Source organism: Hordeum vulgare, chromosome 3H (assembly GCF_904849725.1).
Source record: "Hordeum vulgare subsp. vulgare chromosome 3H, MorexV3_pseudomolecules_assembly, whole genome shotgun sequence".
NCBI lineage: Eukaryota > Viridiplantae > Streptophyta > Magnoliopsida > Poales > Poaceae > Hordeum > Hordeum vulgare.
In genome coordinates, this window is record NC_058520.1 from 379505549 (window position 1) to 379525253 (window position 19705).

The following is a 19705-nucleotide window of genomic DNA, read 5'->3' on the forward strand; positions in this document are numbered from 1 at the left end:
AGACCTAGAGCTAATTTGAGGAGGCTCATCATTGGAATATGCAAACTAAGTTCTATAGTGTAAGGGTCCCCACATAGTTATGCATGAATGATAATCTCTATGTAGTACCAATATAGTAATGGAGTACGAGTGTGGATCTTTCAAAATGAATAGTAGTGTTGCCCCCTTCTCTCTCTTTTTATTTTATTTTTTTGTGGCCTCTTTGGCTCTTTGTTTTATCTCTCATTTGTCCTCTTTGGGATCTTTTGTTTTGTCCACTGTGGGATCTTTTCCTCTCTTAAGGGCAACACTCTATGTTTTACATGAATAAAAAGAAAAATCATCACACTTTATAAGAAGTACTCAACATAGACACAGGTGAAAACTATCATGATGTATGCAAATGTATGCCTCTCCCAGTGTAGCAAGATATGCAATGATACTAGCACGTCATGTAGCAGTAATAAGGGCAAGGCCCAACTAGCATGCGGCTCTATGATCAAGCAAAAGCATGCATGACATGAAGATCAAGTCATGAGATGATGGATGTTACATGGCAATGTATCTTGAAAAAGGCTATGGAAATGCCTTAATAGGTAGGTATGGTGGCTGTTTTGAGGAAAGATATAATGATGCTTATGTATGACAGAGCGTATCATGTCATGGGTTTGGATGCACCGGCGGAGTTTGCACCAACTCTCAATGTGAGAAAGGGCAATGCACGGTACCGAAGTGGCTAGCAAAATATGGATGGTGGAAGTGCCAACAATCAAATACTCACATTAGTCCGAAGAACTCATACACTTATTATCAGTAACTCTATATCTAGTTAGGAAATTCACAAAGAGAAAGTACCCCGAGCAGGAGTGTTTGGGGGTTTGGTTATCCTTGCGCATCCTCGACTCATGGTAACGTGAGGGTACTCTATATATTCCAACCCCTCCAGAGGTTAGCGATCAATTTAGTAGCTAGAGTTCTCAACTAATTTTTAGTTTCTGAAAAACACATGGATTTCCCAAAATACAACACCTATAACTAATAGGCTCAAGCTCTTGGCACCAATAGTCCAAACATTACTCAAATCAATACCTCAAAACTATTGCAAGTTACTACTATACTTAAATAGCAACCTTAGTTATCTACTCATGCAAGACACACAACTCAGTGCAACGAGCCAACTCTCTAAACAAGATAAGCATGATAACTCAAGAGAGTTCCAGAAGCAACTTAAATAATAGCTCTTAAAAATATAATCATGAAAACTAAGAGCTAAGCATGACAGTAGCTACGAAAAGATGAAGAACACACAAAAACATAAGCATGAAAACCTATGTTGTGTTCTAGAGTGGAATGGAGAGTGTCTCTCTCCCTAACAAGGTAGGCTAGGTTCCGACTTGTTATTAACAGCAAGAAAAACTAAAACAAACTAAAAAGTAAAGAGCAAGACGCTCCAAGCATAGCACATATCATATCAATTGATAAAAATATAGCATGGAGATGGATGACCTGATGATTGTTGATAGAGAAGGGGATGCACGGGGGCATCCCCAAGCTTAGACGCTTGAGTCTCCTTGAATATTTCTTAGGATGCATGGGGGGCATCCCCCAGCTTGAGCGCTTTACACTCCTTTATCTTCTTTCATCATCTCTCCCATCGCATACTTGAAAACTCCCTTCATACGAAACTCATCATAAGCTGATTAGAGTGGTTAGTACCCTTAATAAAATAATTCAATACCTGCTTGAAATAAAGATATTCATGAAAAGATACAGATTCTCATGAATGCCAAAAGATTTTTGCAAATAGAAAGCAAGCTTATGATTCTCAAAACAATGAAAACACAAAACATGGCAGAATCTTTGAAAAACAGAATAGCAGGTAGTAAATAATTTATTCGGGGCACTTCTGCAACTCAAATCAAAAAACTCAGAACAGATGCCAGAAAGGCAATTATATAGAGCATGATGTAAAAAACATTCATATCAAAAAGATGATCTGGTGATGTTTGGCAAATTTTTCCATCAAGTAGACATAATCTGTTTCTGGACAACATGTCACAAATTTTGAACTTTCTTGCAATTGGAGGCTATAACTTGGCACAAAGCTTAAAAATAAAGATATAATGGTGTTGCTATAGTAGTAACACGCATAAATACCACTAAAACAGAAAGTAAAAACATATTGGGTTGGTTCCCAACAAGCGCTTTCTTTTATGCCTTTGAGCTAGGCATAATGCAAGAAGGAGGATCAAAGTTCTACAAAGTCATCGGAATTATAAAGGCCTTCAAACGGATCCTCAACAAGTTTATCCTCATTTTTCCTAGGGAATGGGTACATACCTTTCGCTTTCCCTCGTAAGCGTATGTGTCCTTTACCTATATCAATGAAGCCTCTCATGGCTCAGAGGAAGTTCCTTCCAAGCACTATATTCCCTTTGTTGGGCTCCGTGATGAAGAAATCAATCCTTTTAGACAATGTAACCTGGACATCTTTTGCCTTTCACTGGACATCTTTTGCCTTTCCATGCCTAACCAGAGAGAATCATAAACAACTTTTGGCATAGTAGAAACCATGGATGAAATATCATAATAAGCAAGGAAGTCTTGGTTAGAGATGCTAATTCTAACAAAAAGCTCCGAGTCATCATCTATTTTCAAAATCTGCTCGTTATCAACCATGGGTTTCTCTCTTTCTCTTAAGTCTAGAGCATCTATTTTCCCTTCAATAGTAGCAAGTCTATCTATAATAGTGTCATAACCATGATTATAAACAAGATTATTAGATAGACCATGTATAATATCAAGAGCTCTTGCCTCATCATACTCTAAGAAATCTCCTTTAGCTATAATATCAAGAGAGTGTTTGCACCATACAAAAAGACCATGATAAAAATTTGTAAGCACAATTTTGATAGGTATCCAAGGCATAATTCTTTTGTGTGCTTCAGGAATTCTATCCCATGCTTCCTTCATATTTTCTCCATTCCTTTGATGGAAGTCTAGAACCTCAGATTCCTTCCAGGAATCGAACCTTAACATGCTTAACAACTAAAAGCAAAGTAACTAATTTTTTTGTGGTTTTTGGTATAAGACTCTAAAGTAAAAACTAAAAAGCAAACTAACAAGACTAACTAGCAAAGGTAAAAGATAGTGTGCAACTCCCCTATATTGAAGACTTGAGTCCCCGGCAACGGCGCCAGAAATTCGCTTGAAGACGAGTTGATGTATATACTTATCGCCCCTTGTTGGATACACAAAGTGGAAGGTGGAGATGTAGTCAGCAGCAAATTTCCCTCACACAGAGACTGTAAGGTTTATCGAACCAGTAGGACTCCTAGGATCAACAAGTAGGTGTCTTCCATCCTGGCGCTAGCAAAAGACGTGGACCTGCACACACAACAAATAACTTTGCTCCCAACGAGTACACAGAGGTTGTCAATCTCTCCGACCTTGTAGTTTGCAAAGGATCAAAACACAAGCGGGAAGGTAATAGTGATTGCAACGAAAAAGTAAATAAAGTGGTAAATGATGGAGGTGTAAACAATGATGGTCATATGGCCCGAAGTCACATGACGTTCACTAGTGATGTCTCTCTCCCAAAAGACGATAAATAAATATTCTAGGTTAAACAAATCACAGTTGGGCAATTGACAGGATTATGATCGCACCGCAAAGCTAATTATGCTCCTTGATAGTTAGAGGTTCAATAGTAATGGGCTGTACGTCAAGACAAGTAGACCGTTTATTCATCAGCATCTACTTACAAATAATCCACCTTGAGATATCTATCCAGAACATCTCGTCGGTATTAAGTTGAGCGCCCCATCCAAAGTGTAAACTCAAAGCAACGGACAACTGCATTAACAAACTATGCATAAGGTAAACAATCCTTGCAACCATGGTCACAAGCACCGTTGTTTTCTCCCTGGTGGCACCAAGGACATCCCCTATTCTCATGTTTCTGTCACTCAAGCTAGACATCGAGGGGCTCGAACCCACAATCATGCATAGCGCTCCCTCTTGGAGTTACGATCCACTACTTGGCCAAAGCAATAAAAAGCAACATAGAATATGCATGAATAACTAAGGAACATAATACAAAAGGATAATCAAATATATAACTCATAAAAATCTTAACATAATCTCATAATCCATCGGATCCCAACAAACCGAGCATAGCAATAGCAAGAGAATTACATAGATGCCTTGATCATGTAGGGAAGCTCACAAGGACTAATCATTGAAGCACAAGATTGGAGAGAAGGAATCAAATAGCTATTGGTCATGGACTCATGGTGCAAGGGAAACTACTCACGGCACATCCGGGAAGCGTCCATGGTGGTGGAGAAGGTCCCGGAGGTCAATCCTCCCTCAGGCAGGGTGCCGGGAAGAGGTCTCCTAACGCTCCCGATCTCGGAAGCGCTGCGGCGGTGGAACGATGGAGAAATTCATGATTCTAGAAAGTTTGCGAGGGTTTCCTCCCGGGACTCTAAATATAGGCCAAAGGAGGGCAACGGAGGAGGTGGGACCCACCCAGGCGACCTCTTGGCGCGGCATAGGCCTGGTCGTGCCAGCAGGCCGCTTGGGAGGCCCCTGGCCCTCCTTTGGTGATCCGGAAGCTTCTGTTTCGCTGATTCCGGCCGAGGTGGGGTGGCGTGGTGGGGCAGCTCCGGCGGGGAAAACGGTGGCGGGGAGGTGGAGGCGACGGAGGGTGGTGGCGGCGTGGTCCAGGTGGCGTCGGGGGTGGCCTCAGGCGATGAGTGGAGCTCGGCTGGCTCCTGTTCGTTCGGCCGAAACACACACTCAGCCGATGGCTATAGGGGCGACTGGGAAGGGTTCTCCAGCGGGGGAAATCAGTGGTGGAGGGGTGGAACCGGCGGAGGAGAGTGGAGGCGGGTCTCCAGGGGCATCGGGGTGCTCCTGGGTGAAAGAGGCGCTCCTGGCGAGCTCCTGGTTCGGTTTGCCATGCAGGGGACCGGCGAAGGAGGGGGTGGTGGCGTCGGGCGAGAAAAGAGGGCGTTAGCTAGGGGAATGGAAAGAGGAGGCAGAGGGGATTCTTATAGGGGCGACGGGAGGATCTAGGAGGGAAAGGAATCTGCGAAATCCGGCGAGGAAGCTTCCTGGAGGTTTCTGTCATGGCTAGAATGGAAAGAACGAGAGGAGGAAAAAGAAGGGGTATCTGGGACTGATGCGCTTCATAACGCAGCCCGGGTGACTTTCCTAATTAAAAGATCCCTTTCCTTTTTATTATAAACACGAAAGAAAACGATTAAAAGGAAACCAAATAAATTCGGAATATAGAGTTTCTATATACTAAAATTATCAGAAAAATAAAATCTAAATGATGGACATTTTTCCACGGCCAAAATAAAAACTTTTAAAAAAATGTTTTTTTTCAGAAAATCCCTAAAAGCTTTATTTCTTTTTGCAAATATTATCAAAATTAAATTTTGGTTTTCTTGGCTCAAAATATTTCAATAAATGCCCCTGGTTTTGGAGGGTCATGTTCCCCCTCTCTTTTCTGTTTGACGGAATATTATTTCCCAACATTTCTTGAGTGGAGGAAAAATAGATTTGCAAATCAAAATCAAAAGAAATTCAAATGCCATCTTCGTTCAAATTCTTTATAGTTGAAGAAGTCATGCCATCTTCTCTCATTGATTTTAAATGGATGAATATGAATTCACCGGAAAAGGGGAAAGTCATTTTATTGCCTCTCATTCAAAAGTTTTTGAAAAGTTTCAAGTTTCACTCAAGTTCCAATCACTCAAACAAACAAACAAACAATCTAATAATTATATTAACATTCCAAAATTTGGGATGTTACGAACCTACCACACTTAAAATGAATCTCGTCCTCGAGATTCGAAGAGGCTAGAAAGAAAGGTTATGGTTTGGGGGTCTTCTAACAAATCCAACCTCCGGCAAAGTGGGATGCTACCACACTTAAAATGAAGATTACTGGTCCCTCAAAATTTTAGAAATCCTCTGGGTTTTGGCATCTGACTCCTCACAGTCTTCATACTAACTCCTTTGGTGATGCTCTTCCGTTATTTTCATAACATTTTCATCAAAACGAGGGTTTTTCTGTTGATTTAAGCTTCTTCCGTTACTGAGTCTTCTTAACTGACAGTCTCGTGGTCAATTCTAAATAACCTATCGATGATTCTCATGGTGGTCTACCATTTGTGGTTATCCTGCAAAGAGAGGGGTCTTGGTTTCATCCTCACCGTAAAATTTCTTATGCGTGACAACAAGTGCCATGTACATGGGCTTTCATTACACCATTCTAAGGCTTAAACAAAAGCTTCAAAGAGCGTCGTCTCTCACTATGGGTAAGTCTCTCAGATTTATCATTCCGAATAGCAAGATAAACGATAAGAGTAAGTCATCATGGTGATCAATCCATTCCGCACCCAAATCATTTCTCTGTATAAGGTTTAGCGAATCTCGCATTCTAACACTTGGGCATCCTCACAAGCATTGCAGAATTTCTCTTGTCTACGAAGTTCGGATAATCCATTGGTTCTGCAAGCTGAACAAAACATCTATCGTATCTTCACAACTCTCTGGTTTTCGTATGCTCCTAAGAAAACGTTTGCTGATCCATCTTAGCTTTTTCCAAGTTTCCTTCTCCAAATAGGTAGTACTTGATCCTTATTAGTCCCGGGGTCTGTGAGTTGCAGGCATACTTGGAATCACTACGCCTTAAATCCTATAGTGTTTCATTCCATCATACTCTTGGGGTAACCATCATATAATAAAAATCCTCAGACTTATTTTTGGTTCACACGCCAATCCGTGGGATACTTTTTTTCCATGGGTGTGTTTACCATGAAAGGTATTGCTTCATCCATAAATCATACTCATTTCATATTCAATCCTTTATTACATCCTTAATTTCTTCTCAAAACTCCAAATTCAAAAATAACTTTATTACAAATGCTACCATCCACATTGTTCGGTATGGTGAAGCATTTCTGCCAACTTTAATCATTTGTCTCCCTTGGAGATACTTTAGTTCCACTGGAATTTTCTGAGGTGCTCCTTGAAATCATCCATCTTTTGTTTTCTCATGGTGGCCATGAGCTTCATCTCCATCATCTCCGCATGCACTTCACTCAGGTATTACTGGGTATGACGGAGTCTTGCTTCAAGTATTTCTCCAATCTCACATATGGCTTCCATGGCAGCTTCACGAACGGCATCAAAGAAGGTTGTTCGTGGTACACGTGAAATGAAAAAGTATTGCCCCATTGTCTTTGGACAAACACCTTTCACATGGTGGAGGTGTACTTCCACATACCAAAGTTCCACTCCATTTTCCATGAACGGGTAGCCTTTGTAGACTGCATCTCCTTCAAGATGAATGCGCTTCATCATGTCCTTCAGGATTTTCGGGTAATCATGATCACTAGTCAGGGTCATGATCGTTTCTGGGCCCTTAAGGAATGACTCGTAGAGGGTTGTCATCTGCAGGTGTCAGAAAATAGGTACTCAGAGGAATGTATGTGTCTCCTTGGTAATCATGGTACATTCCTAATCAGTGGATCCTGTGGGTTTACCGATTACTACCACACTTAAAATAAATTATGCTCATGCCTGCGTAGACTATATCTTCTCATATCCTCATAAATGTTCAGAGATCTTTGCTCGTACAGGAAACAACGCATACAGTTTCAACATAGGCAATCATGACACAATAATTTTATTGATTCATGAGTTATTACAATCTCAAGGACTTCTGTTACAAAGTTTCAACTCCATATTCTCATGAAAACAAGAGTGCTTCAGGTTACACTTATTGCCACTTTCAAAACTTAACTACTCCATTTTAGCTTTCTTGCCATGTGGACAATCACTAGCAAAATGTCCTGCTTCCTTGCAATGAAAGCAAATGAGTTTGGACAAGTCTCGAGGCTTCTTAGTGTTTGCTTTTGCTCCTTGGGTTTCCGGCTTCCTTCGTGGGCACATGTTTTTGTAGTGGCCAAATTCCATACACTTGAAACATCTGATATGACTCAGGTCTTTATCTGCAGAGATTTGGCTCTTCCAAGGGTACTTTCTCTTCTTTCCGGACTGCTGCGTTCTGGCCAGTTCTTCTATATCAAGTGGATCAAACTCCACTTTTTCCATCGGGAAGTTTCCCAGATACTCTTGGCTTTTCTTCATGCACTCCTGTGAATAATGTCCTTCTTCTTCACATGAGTAGAATGCATTGGAGAAAAATCTGCTCAGACCTTGTTCATCAGGGTCATCTATATTTTCCTTTGTCACGGGTTCTTCTAGAATTTTCTTCTTGAGAATTTCCTCCATTGCTTCTTTCTGCTGCTTGACAACTTGTTGCACCTTGGGGTAGATGTGACACTGGGCTGGGTAGTGGGTGGTTCCTTCGCACAGGAAACAAGTCACCTGACTACTTGGGCATTCCTCCGCTGGGTGATTTTCTTCACAATGAGGGCATCCATCCTGGTGTTCTTCCTGGGTGTGTCCTATTTCTCCATAGATCTTGCATGCACAAGGCTTCTTCATCGGTCTATCATAGCACTTTTGGATAAGATGGGATCTTAACAGAGTCTTCTTGAATTCGTCCCAAGTTTCTGCTCCACTAAAGCCTTGCATGGCATGATGCATTTTCCACCAGATAGCAGCACTTCGGGTAAAGTACTGAAGAGCGTGTGCCACTTCATACTTCCTTGAAATCAAATTGCTCCCGAAGTGGTTCTCCATGTTTCGAATCCATATATCAGCCTCCAGCTGGGTCATTGGTCTAGAGATTACAAGTCCAGCTTCATACTCCATCTGGTAGGGTTGAGGTTTTGATATGGGTAAGAGAGAGAGGGAGATACACACAATACAAACAATATTTTCGAGAATAGGTTTTATTTGTGGCCGTCGGAAAACACACATCAATGACGTCTCACAAATCATCGTATCTAACGTGGGTATATAATAGGGGTTTGGACTTCTAATGGTCATATAAATATTCGAACGCTCCAAGGTCTTCGAATTCTTCGGGTCTTGAGAGTCTTCAGTTGGTGCTGCTTCAATTCTTCAAATGCATGATGAAATCCTCTTTACTTTGAAGTGGGACTCAGTTGATCCTTCATGTGGTCAAAGGGGTAAGGGTATTGTCTAACTATTTGAGGTAAGAGGGAACATTCGATGAAATCAGAAGAGAAGAGAAGTAAAAGGTGTTGTTGGAAATAATTTTTTTCAGAGATCCTTTCCTAGGAAATTCCCAGTTTCTAGGGTCACATGCTCCATTCAACATGTGCTCTAATACCATTTCTGTAGCGACCCGACTCAAAACGAGTCAAGCCTCTGTGTATCTGTGCCATCCCTGGATCAGTATGCTGGCGCACACAGTACATCAATGTATATATCAAAGTGCAATCACATGGAAATAGCGTAAATCTGTATATACCTTAAATATCTCAGCAGAAGCAGTCAAGGGAGTGGAGTCCCAATAAACACCAACGGCAAGTTGAGTGTAGACCGTAACCCTAAATGGTACTCTTACTCGTCGAAGAAAAATATCTGCAACATAAGACATTGCAGCCCTGTAGGTCAGCATATTGAATATGGTGGCAAGTCACAAAAGAGAGGGGTAAAAATATCATCTATACTATATGCATATATGGCAGGTGGGGCGGTAAGTTTTAGCGGAAAGCAAAGTTTTCTCCTACAACAAGAGAGGGGCTAAAAAGCAAAATATTACTACGTGTTGGTTGTTAATGAGATGGTTCCGCCAACTAGTTCTAATACCCAGTTAAATCAATATTACCCACATCAAATATATACAGTGGTGTTGAGAATTTCAGATAACTTCAGTTTCTTTGGCTCAAGTTGTCCATGACCGTGGACACGGCTACTCGATTAGGTTTGAGTACTCTGCAGAGTTTTGCACACGTTCCCCACAAGATTTGATCGCTTCCGTGTATGTCCTCGCACTTCAGGGTGTTTGAAGACCGGATGATCAAAACATGGTCTTTCAACGGGTCCCTCTGATCCCCTATCGGTGCCCATCCAATCCTACCGTTCTTCTACATCTGCTTGCACCGCCTGTCCAGAGTCGCCATGTTGTCCAACCAAGCCAGAGCCCATAATGACTTGTGGCTGTGCAGGTAAGCCTTGGGTCTTGAAAATATCCGTCCGTCTCTTTGAGCCTGGGTGAAGCTAATCGCAAGATGACATGGCGCTTCCCCATGCATCCCGGGTCGTCCACTGGTTTATCGACGGAGCCCATCTAAACCGTCCTTCACCCAGAGGTATATTTCATTTTGAGGTCTTGCAAGTCTTGGAGTCTTCAGGTCTTGATTATTAAGTTCTCACAACACTCATGGTACACACTCAACCGAAACCCCGTCTACTAGGAGCATAGCATAATAATGTCCCGGCCAAAGTAACACGGGGGTGGGTGCCTACCACATGATACTACATCAAGATCCAAAATTTCCAAGTACCTACTTTGCATGCAATTGGGTGAAGAAAGGTAGAACTACAATGCATATAAAACATAGGTAATAGTATGATCAACGTGACTTTCCTGGGGAGGTTGATGAAGAAGAATTATCGTTCTTGGGAAACACGTGATACAACTATTCGTCACTCTCCGATGAAATCTATATAATCAAACATCGTATTCATAGAAGCAATCATACTAGAAATCATCCTAGCAATCAATATAACAAACGAAATAAAATTTATGCCATCAAAACAATAAGAAAGATTGAAGAAGAATCCAAAAGGAAAATTTTCAAAGAAAACTAGGGAGTCTTCTACTACATCAAACACTAAATATTTTTGTTCTAATCAGAAAATAAAACACTAAAATAGTAAAATAAAAGAGAATAAAATATAAATTTAACTAAGATAAAATAAAGTATTTTCGTAAAACTATTTGAAAGTATTTTCAAATGGGAGTAAACTAGTAGGGAAATCAATTGCAAGTTATTAGAGAACTAGAATTGATTTCATGATAACCATTAGAAATAAAAAATTGTTTTTTTTTGAAAACCCATTGTCAACTAACAGAAAACAAAATATAAACTTTCTCAAATATAAAAGAAACTAATTTAAAAACAAAATATAGAAAATAAATAGCTATAATTTTACAAGAACTAAAACAGAATGTGTTTCACATGAAATAATGAGTTAAAATACTGCCAAAATTCTGAAACTTTACCCACTGATAAATAATGCTAATAGGGATCAGAAGCAAAAAAGAATCAAATTAAAATCTATTTTTAAACTCCCACAATAAGCAAAAGAAGATTTAAGTCATATCTGATCTAATTCAAATTTTATAAATCCAAACATAGACAAATTATATATTTCAGAAACTACAAGAAAATTTTGATCTACCGCAAAAAGAATCAGCTTCATTGGACTTCTAGATTAAAAGATATAAGGAAAACAAAAACAGAACTAATTCTGTCACATAATTGAAATAGAAAAGAAAATAGTGACGTGGCAAGATCTGATTGGCTGATAGGTGTGCACGTTTTTGGCTATCCAACGGACGATCGCAATATAACGGAAAACCTTTTGGTTTTAACTAACTAGCAGAGAACCGGTATGGTTTATTTTAACTAATCGAAGAGGTAAGCTTGTTCTAATCTAAGCCGCATATACACGATCTAACGGGGGGAAAAGAAAAAATAGAGAAGAGAGGAAGAGAAAGAGCTTACCGTTGACAGAAAAGGCTCCGGCGATGGCCGGCCGAGGTGGGGCGGCGTGGTGGGGCAGCTCTGGCGGGGAAAACGGCGGCGGGGAGGTGGAGGCGACGGAGGGAGGTGGCGGCAGGGTCCAGGTGGTGTCGGGGGTGGCCTGTGGCGATGAGTGGAGCTCGGCTGGCTCCTGGTCGTTCGGGCGAAACAGGCACTCAGGCGATGGCTACAGGGGCGACTGGGAAGGGCGCTCTAGCGGGGGAAATCAGTGGTGGAGGGGTGGAACCAGCGGAGGAGAGTGGAGGCGGGGCTCTAGGGGCGTCGGGGTGCTCCTGGGTAAAAGAGGCACTCCTGGCGAGCTCCTGGTTCGGTCTGCCATGCAGGGAACCGGCGAAGGAGGGGGTGGTGGCGTCGGGCGAGGAAAGCGGGCGTTAGCTAGGGGAATGGAAAGAGGAGGCCGAGGTGATTCTTATAGGGGCGACGGGAGGAGCTAGGAGGGAAAGGAATCCTCGAAATCCAGCAAGGAAGCTTCCTGGAGGTTTGTGCCATGGCTAGAATGGAAAGAACGAGAGGAGGAAGAAGAAGGGGTATCTGGGCCTCATGCACTTCCTAACGTGGCCGAGGTGACTTTCCTAATTAAAAGATCGCTTTCCTTTTTATTATAAACAGGAAAGAAAACGATTAAAAGGAAACCAAATAAATTCGGAATATAGAGTTTCTATATACTAAAATTATCAGAAAAATAAAATGTAAATGATGGATATTTTTCCACGGCAAAAATAAAAACTTAAAAAAATGTTTTTTTAGAAAATCCCTAAAAGCTTTATTTTTTTGCAAATATTTTCTCAATTAAATTTTGGTTTTCTTGGCTCAAAATATTTCAATATATGCCCCTGGTTTTGGAGGGTCATGTTCCTCCTCTCTTTTCTGTTTGACGGAATATTATTTCCCGGCATTTCTTGAGTGGAGGAAAATCAGATTTGCAAATCAAAATCAAAAGAAATTCAAATGCCATCTTCATTCAAATTCTTTATAGGTATAGAAGTCATGCCATCTTCTCTCGTTGATTTTAAATGGATGAATTTGAATTCACCGGAAAAGGGGAAAGTCATTTTATTCCCTCTCATTCAAAAGTTTTTGACAAGTTTCAAGTTTCACTCAAGTTTCAATCACTCAAACAAACAAACAATCTAATAATTATATTAACATTCCAAAATTTGGGATGTTACAAATATCAAGCATAATTAAATCTATAGGCACATAAATTCTATTAGCATTAATAAGCACATCATTTATCCTACCCATTAGTTTCTTAATGGTAGAATCTGCAAGATGCAAGTTAAGGGAACAATCTTGTATATCGGTGAGACCAAGCACAACACAAAGAGATTTAGGTATAGCTAGCACCAAGGTCACACAAAGCATTACATTCATATTCTTTAAGATTTTTTATAGTGTGTTCCCATTCATCATGCAATTTTCTAGGTACAGAAACTTCTAGCTCAAGTTTCTCATCATAAGCTTTTATCATTGCTTCTACTATATGCTTAGTAAAACCTTTATTTTGTTCATAGGAATTGGGTGAGATAATAATGTATTGAAACAAGGAAATACATTCTACAAAAAAACTCTCATAATTAAAGTCCTTGTAATCCAAGATAGTGGGCATATCACTAGTTAAAATTTTGACCCGCCCAAACCCACTTTTTACATTTTTATCATCAAGATAATCACCCTCCAAACAAGCGGGAAGCCTTCAAGCTAAAGTTGACTAATCTACATTCCATTTATCATCTATTTTAAAATTATTTAACAAAGCTTCAATGGAAGAAGTGCCAATCATTTTAAGATCTTCGTCATGATTACGATAAAAACCAGGTTGAAGAGCCATTTCTGAGAATTCTTGTTTAGCTCTCAACCTTGCAGTCCCCTCCATACTCTAATTAATAGATAATTGAATGGTTTCATGGACTCATTGAGATCATGATTTGGTGGCAAATTTTTATTTTTAAGAGTTTCCAGATCTAGAGCAATTCTATCCATGTTCCTAGCCATATCATCAACTTTGTGCAACTTTCCTTCTACCATACTATTTAAAATCTTTTGAGAACTAATAAAGTATTTAATGGTGTTCTCAAGATCATAGCATATCCTATTATTATTTGTAGAATAACTAACATAATTATTAGAGGCATTATCGGGATACAGTCTAGCATTGAAATTTCCTTTATAAGCATTGTTGTTGAAATTATTTCAAGAGATAAAGTTCACATCAATAGAATCATAACTTTTATCAATTAAGGTAGACAATGGCATATCATTGGCATCAACATGGGCATGTTTACTATCAACCATATTCAAAAGAGCATCCATTTTCTCACTCAAAGTAGCAATTTCTTCAACATAATTTACATTCTTACGAGTTGGAGCTCTTTCGGTATGTCATTGAGAATAATTTGTCATGATATTGTCCATAAGTTTGGTGGTCTATCCCAATGTCACATCCATGAAGGTACCACCTGCAACAGAATCTAGAAGATTCCTAGACACAAAGATTAGTCCCGCATAGAAATTTTTTTATAATCATCCACATGTTCATGCCATGAGTAGGGAAATTTTTTAATCATCAATTTCATCATCTCCCAAGCTTGTGCAACATGTTGTTGATAATGTTGCTTGAAATTTATAATTTCATTTCTAAGGGAGATGATATTAGAAGGAGGAAAATACTTGGTAATGAAAGCATATTTACATTTATCCCATGTTCCAGTACTATTATGCGGTAAAGATGAAAACCAAGATTTAGCTTTGTATTTAAGTGAACAAGTAAATATTTATAATTTTACCACATCATTATCCATATCTATTTTGTTTCGCATACCAGATAATTCAACAAAATTATTGAGATGCACAGCCGGATCCTCATTAGGACTTCCGAAAAAATGTTCTTTCATCACAAAATTTACCAATGCAGCATTAATATCATAAAAATACGCACTAGTGGCAGGTGGTATTCGAGTACTAATAAAATAATTGCTATTAGTATTCGAGAAGTCACACAACTTGGTATTGTCTTGAGACATAGTGACGAAACTACCAAGGTAACAAGCAAGACAAATATACTGGAAAGTATAGCAAGCAAATAAGTAAACTAACAAAGATAATTACTTTTCTATTTTTGTTTTTTGTAGCAAGAAAAATATAACAAAAAATAAATTTAGAACAAGTTAATGATAATTTGTGAGAATGTACTTGATAGGAATTTGGTGATACTCCCAGGCAACGACGCTAGAAATCCTTCCTGATACTTGTGAACTGTGTTGGGATTTTTCGTGAAGAGGAGAGGATGATGCAACACAACAGAGGTAAGTATTTAACTTAGTGAGAACCGAAGTTATAGAACCATTAGGATGACAACATAATTTCCCGTCTTCAGAGCCTATACACAAAAGAGCACACACTTGCACCCAACGCATGTAAGAGGGTTGTCAATCCCCATGAACTCGTTACTTGCAAGGATAAGTAGTGATAGATAGATAATTTGATAAATATAAAATGAAAAAAATAAAGTAAATAATGGCAACAAGATATTAAGATTTTTTGTAAATATATTTGTGAATAGACTCGAGGGCCATAGTTTTCGCTAGAGGCTTCTCTCTCGAAGAAAGCATACGGTGGGTAGACAAATTACTGTTGGACAATGGATACAAAAGTGCATCGTTATGAAATATTTATTCACGGAAATGATCATGTATAAAGGCATCATGTCCATAAGCAAATAGACTAAGTCATGCCTCCATCTACTATTATTACGCGACACATCAACCACTATCCAACATACATCTAGAGTATTAAAAAACACAAAGTAATGCTTGGTTGAGGATGACATGATGTAGACAAAGCAAATACAATTAATATCAAAAACATCATTTTACCCTTAATGGCAGAAATATAGTACGTGTCATGTCCCTTTCTGTTAGTCGGGTTGATCGCCACAAGATTGAACCCAGACCAATGCACCTCTCCTACTGAAGATAAATCAATCTAATTGGCCAAACCAAACCGAGAGATTAGAGAGAATTACAATGCTATAATAATCATACTTATAAGAATTCGGAGAAGAATCAAATATTTATTCATGAATAATCTGAACATATACCCAAAATTCATGGGATCCCACGAAACACACCGCAAAGATTAATTACATAAGATAGATCACCCGGGAATTACGACGATTTTGGGAATGAAGAACATAGAGAGAGACAACCATCACCGTGGGTCTATGGTGAACTACTCACACATCACCGTGAGAGCAGAAAATATGATTTAGGGGACCTCCATGATCGATCCCCCCTATTGTATGGGGGTAGATATGAGGAGGTCTGGTCGCGCCCAGACGCATACATTAGAAACCGATTGACTAGTGTGGACGCATTCATGTCATCACTTTGGCATTGGCCCGAGGGGGATAGTTTGAGTATTTCAGCCAAAAGACGAGGCCCAACCCTAGCCACTCTCGTTTTCTCCCACCCCCCTACATTCTTGCCGCCACTCCCAATTTATATTGATCTTATTTTCCACTTTGGGTCAAACGCCTCTTGTGATCGGATTCACCATGGACGACGCGGTTGCCGAGTTTGAGGTAGCTCAAGTAGAGGAGGCGGTGGATGAACGTGCCATTCTCATGTCCATCCAGTTAAATCTTGAGCTAGTAGCAAACTCCTTGTACCTCCACGAGGTGTACATGGAGCTCAAGGAACTCATAGCCGATGTGAAGTATGACGACGAGGCGGAGTTACGGGTAGTGGCCAATGACTAGGAGGCCGATTTGTCCGACACATAGGTCGTCAACATCTCGAACGACAAGCAGAACTAGGTTAGTTTGATGTATGTATGATGTAGTACCATATCTTAATTTTACGTTGCATGGTTGCTACATCTCTAATGTATCTATCATTTTTTATTGTTTTATGTTATTATATTATCACATAAGCGACGAGCTCAAGGGGCACGGCGTGGGGGTAGGGCGCGCCCCCGAGCTCTTGGCCCTCCTGTGCGGTGTATGACCTAATTCCACTTCTATTAATCATGAAATATTCTAGAAACACCAGAGAGCCACCCGAAACCATTTTTCCGCCGCCACAAGTCTCTGTTCCGCCGAGATCCCATTTGGATACCTTTTTCCAGTACCTCGCCGGAGGGGGAATCGTTCACGGAGGCCTTCTACATCAACATTGTTGCCTCCATGATGATGTGTGAGTAGTTCACCGCAGACATACAAGCCCATACCTAGTTTCTAGATGGCTTCTTCTCTCTATTTGATCTTCAATACCAGGTTCTCCATGATTCTTGGTTGATCTATCCGATGTAATCTTCTTTTGCAGTGTTTTTTTGGATACAATGAATTATGCGTTTATGATCAGATCATTCATTGAAATTAACTAAGTCTCCTCTCAACTTTATTATGCATGATTGTTATAGCTTTGTATTTCTCTCCAATCTATCCATTTGGTATGGCCAACTAGATTGATTTATCTATAGCGGGAATGATGTGTTGTAGTTGGTTCAATCTTGCGGTACCCTATATTCCAGTGACCGATGGGGACAAGGCACATATATGTATTGTTTCCACTAAGGGGAAAATGATGGGGTTAATTCATATTGATTGGGTTTATTTTGTCTACATCATGTCACCTTGCTCCAAGCTTTACTTTGTTTGGATGAACTTAATACCTAGAGAGGCAAGTATAGAAGTGCTCTCGCTGGAGTAATAGTAGTATATCCAGAATTGTTTTGGCCTACTTGTTTAAGGACGTGATTTTATGATCATTGCCATGAATAACATGATAATTATGTGATTTTATATCAATTACCCAACAATAATAAATCTACCCACCGTATTCTTTGCATTCAAGAGAGAAGCCTCTAATAAAATCTATGGCCCTCATGTCTATTTAATCATATTGGTAAAAACTTTAAAACCTTGCTGCCTTTTATTAAATTGTTTTTACTTTTACCGTTTACATATCTATCTCTATCAGAATTAATCCTTGCAAGTAACGTGTTCAAGGGCATTCACAACCCTCTTACGAGCGTTGGGTGCAAGTGTTTGGCCTTGTGTGTGTAGGTGCTGACGACGAGAGTTTTCCTTGATTCTCCTATTTTTTGATAAACCCTCGTTCTCACTGAGGGAAATATTTACCTCTACTAAATTGTTTCACCCTTGCTCCTTGGGGGGGGGGGGAACCAACACATCTCACAAGTAGCAATGGTCTACTATGAAAATAGGGGGCAGATTTAAGGTATATGAGTGTATGACACGTCCATTTTGCATCATGCTTTTATATCAATATTTATTGCATTATGGGCTTTTATTACACATCATGGTACAATACTTATGCCTTTTATCTCTTATTTTACAAGATTTACATGAAGAGGGAGAATGCCGACAGTTGGAATTCTGGACTGGAAAAGGAGCAAATCTGAGAGTCCTATTCTGCACAGCTCCAAAAGTACTGAAAAGTTACGGAGAATTGCTTTGGAATATATAAAAATGATGGGCGAAAGAAGTACCAAAGGGGACCCGCGAGGAGGTCACAAGACAGGGGCGCGATCTACCCCCTTGCCACGCCGTACAGGCTTGTGGGCCCTCTTGCAGGCCTCTGGTGCCCATCTTCTTCTATATGATGGGTTTTGACTTACAAAAAATCGTATCACAGCTTTCGGGATGCGACGCTGCCGTGTCAAGGCGGAACTTCGACAAAACCAATCTAGAGCTTCAGTGGAGCTATTTTGCCGAGGAAACTTTCCCCCGAAGGGGTAAATCGAAGCCATCGTCATCACCAACGATCCTCTCATCGAGAGGGGGTCAATCTCCATCAACATCTTCATCAACACCATCTCCTCTCCAAACCCTAGTTCATATATTGTATCCGATCTTTGTCTCAAAACCTCAGATTGGTACCTCTAGGTTGCTAGTAGTGTTGATTACTCCTTGTAGTTGATGCTAGTTGGTTTATTTCGTGGAAGATCATATGTTCAGATCTTTAATGATAATTAATACTCCTCTGAATATGAACATGAATATGCTTTGTGAGTAGTTACGTTTGTTCCCGAGGACATGGGATAAGCCATGTTATAAGTAATCGTGTGAATTTGGTATTCGTAACACTGGTTTGTCCAAGTAAGGGCAGCACCCAAGCACTGGTCCACCCACATATCAAATTATCAAAGTAACGAACGCGAACCATATGAGCATGATGAAAACTAGCTTGACATAAATTCCCATGTGTCCTCGGGAGCGCTTTTCTTTATATAAGAGTTTGTCCAGGCTTGTCCTTTGCTACAGAAAGGATTGGTACACCTTGCTGCACCTTTGTTACAATTTTTACTTGTTACCCGTTACAAATTACATTATGAAAAAACTTTCTGTCACCGTTAATTTCTGTGCTTGCAGAGAATACCTTACTGAAAACCGCTGGTCATTTCCTTCTCCTCCTCGTTGGGTTACACACTCTGACTTATCAAAAGGACTACGATAGATCCCCTGTACTTGTGGGTCATCAAGACACTTTTCTCGCGCCGTTGCCGGGGAGTGAAGCACCTTTGGTAAGTGGAACTTGGTAACGAAAAATTTATATACTATGGAAAATAATCCTTGTCACTTGTCATTATGGAAAATAATCATTTGAGGGGCTTATTCGGGGTATCTTCACCCTGACCGGAAGCACAAAGAGACGCTCCTCACCCTGCTACACCTACTGAAAATATTTATTATGGAAGTCCTTCAGGTATGATAGAAAAAATGCTAGCTAATCCTTATGCAGGAGATGGAACACTACATCCTGATTTGCACCTAATCTATGTGGATTAAGTTTGTGGATTATTTAAGCTTGCAGGTCTGCCCGAGGATGATGTAAATAAGAAGGTCTTTCCTTTATCTTTGAAGGAAAAGGTGTTGACATGGTATAGGCTATGTGATGATATTGGATCATGGAACTACAACCGATTGAAACTGGAATTTCATCCGAAGTTTTATCCTATACATCTGGTTC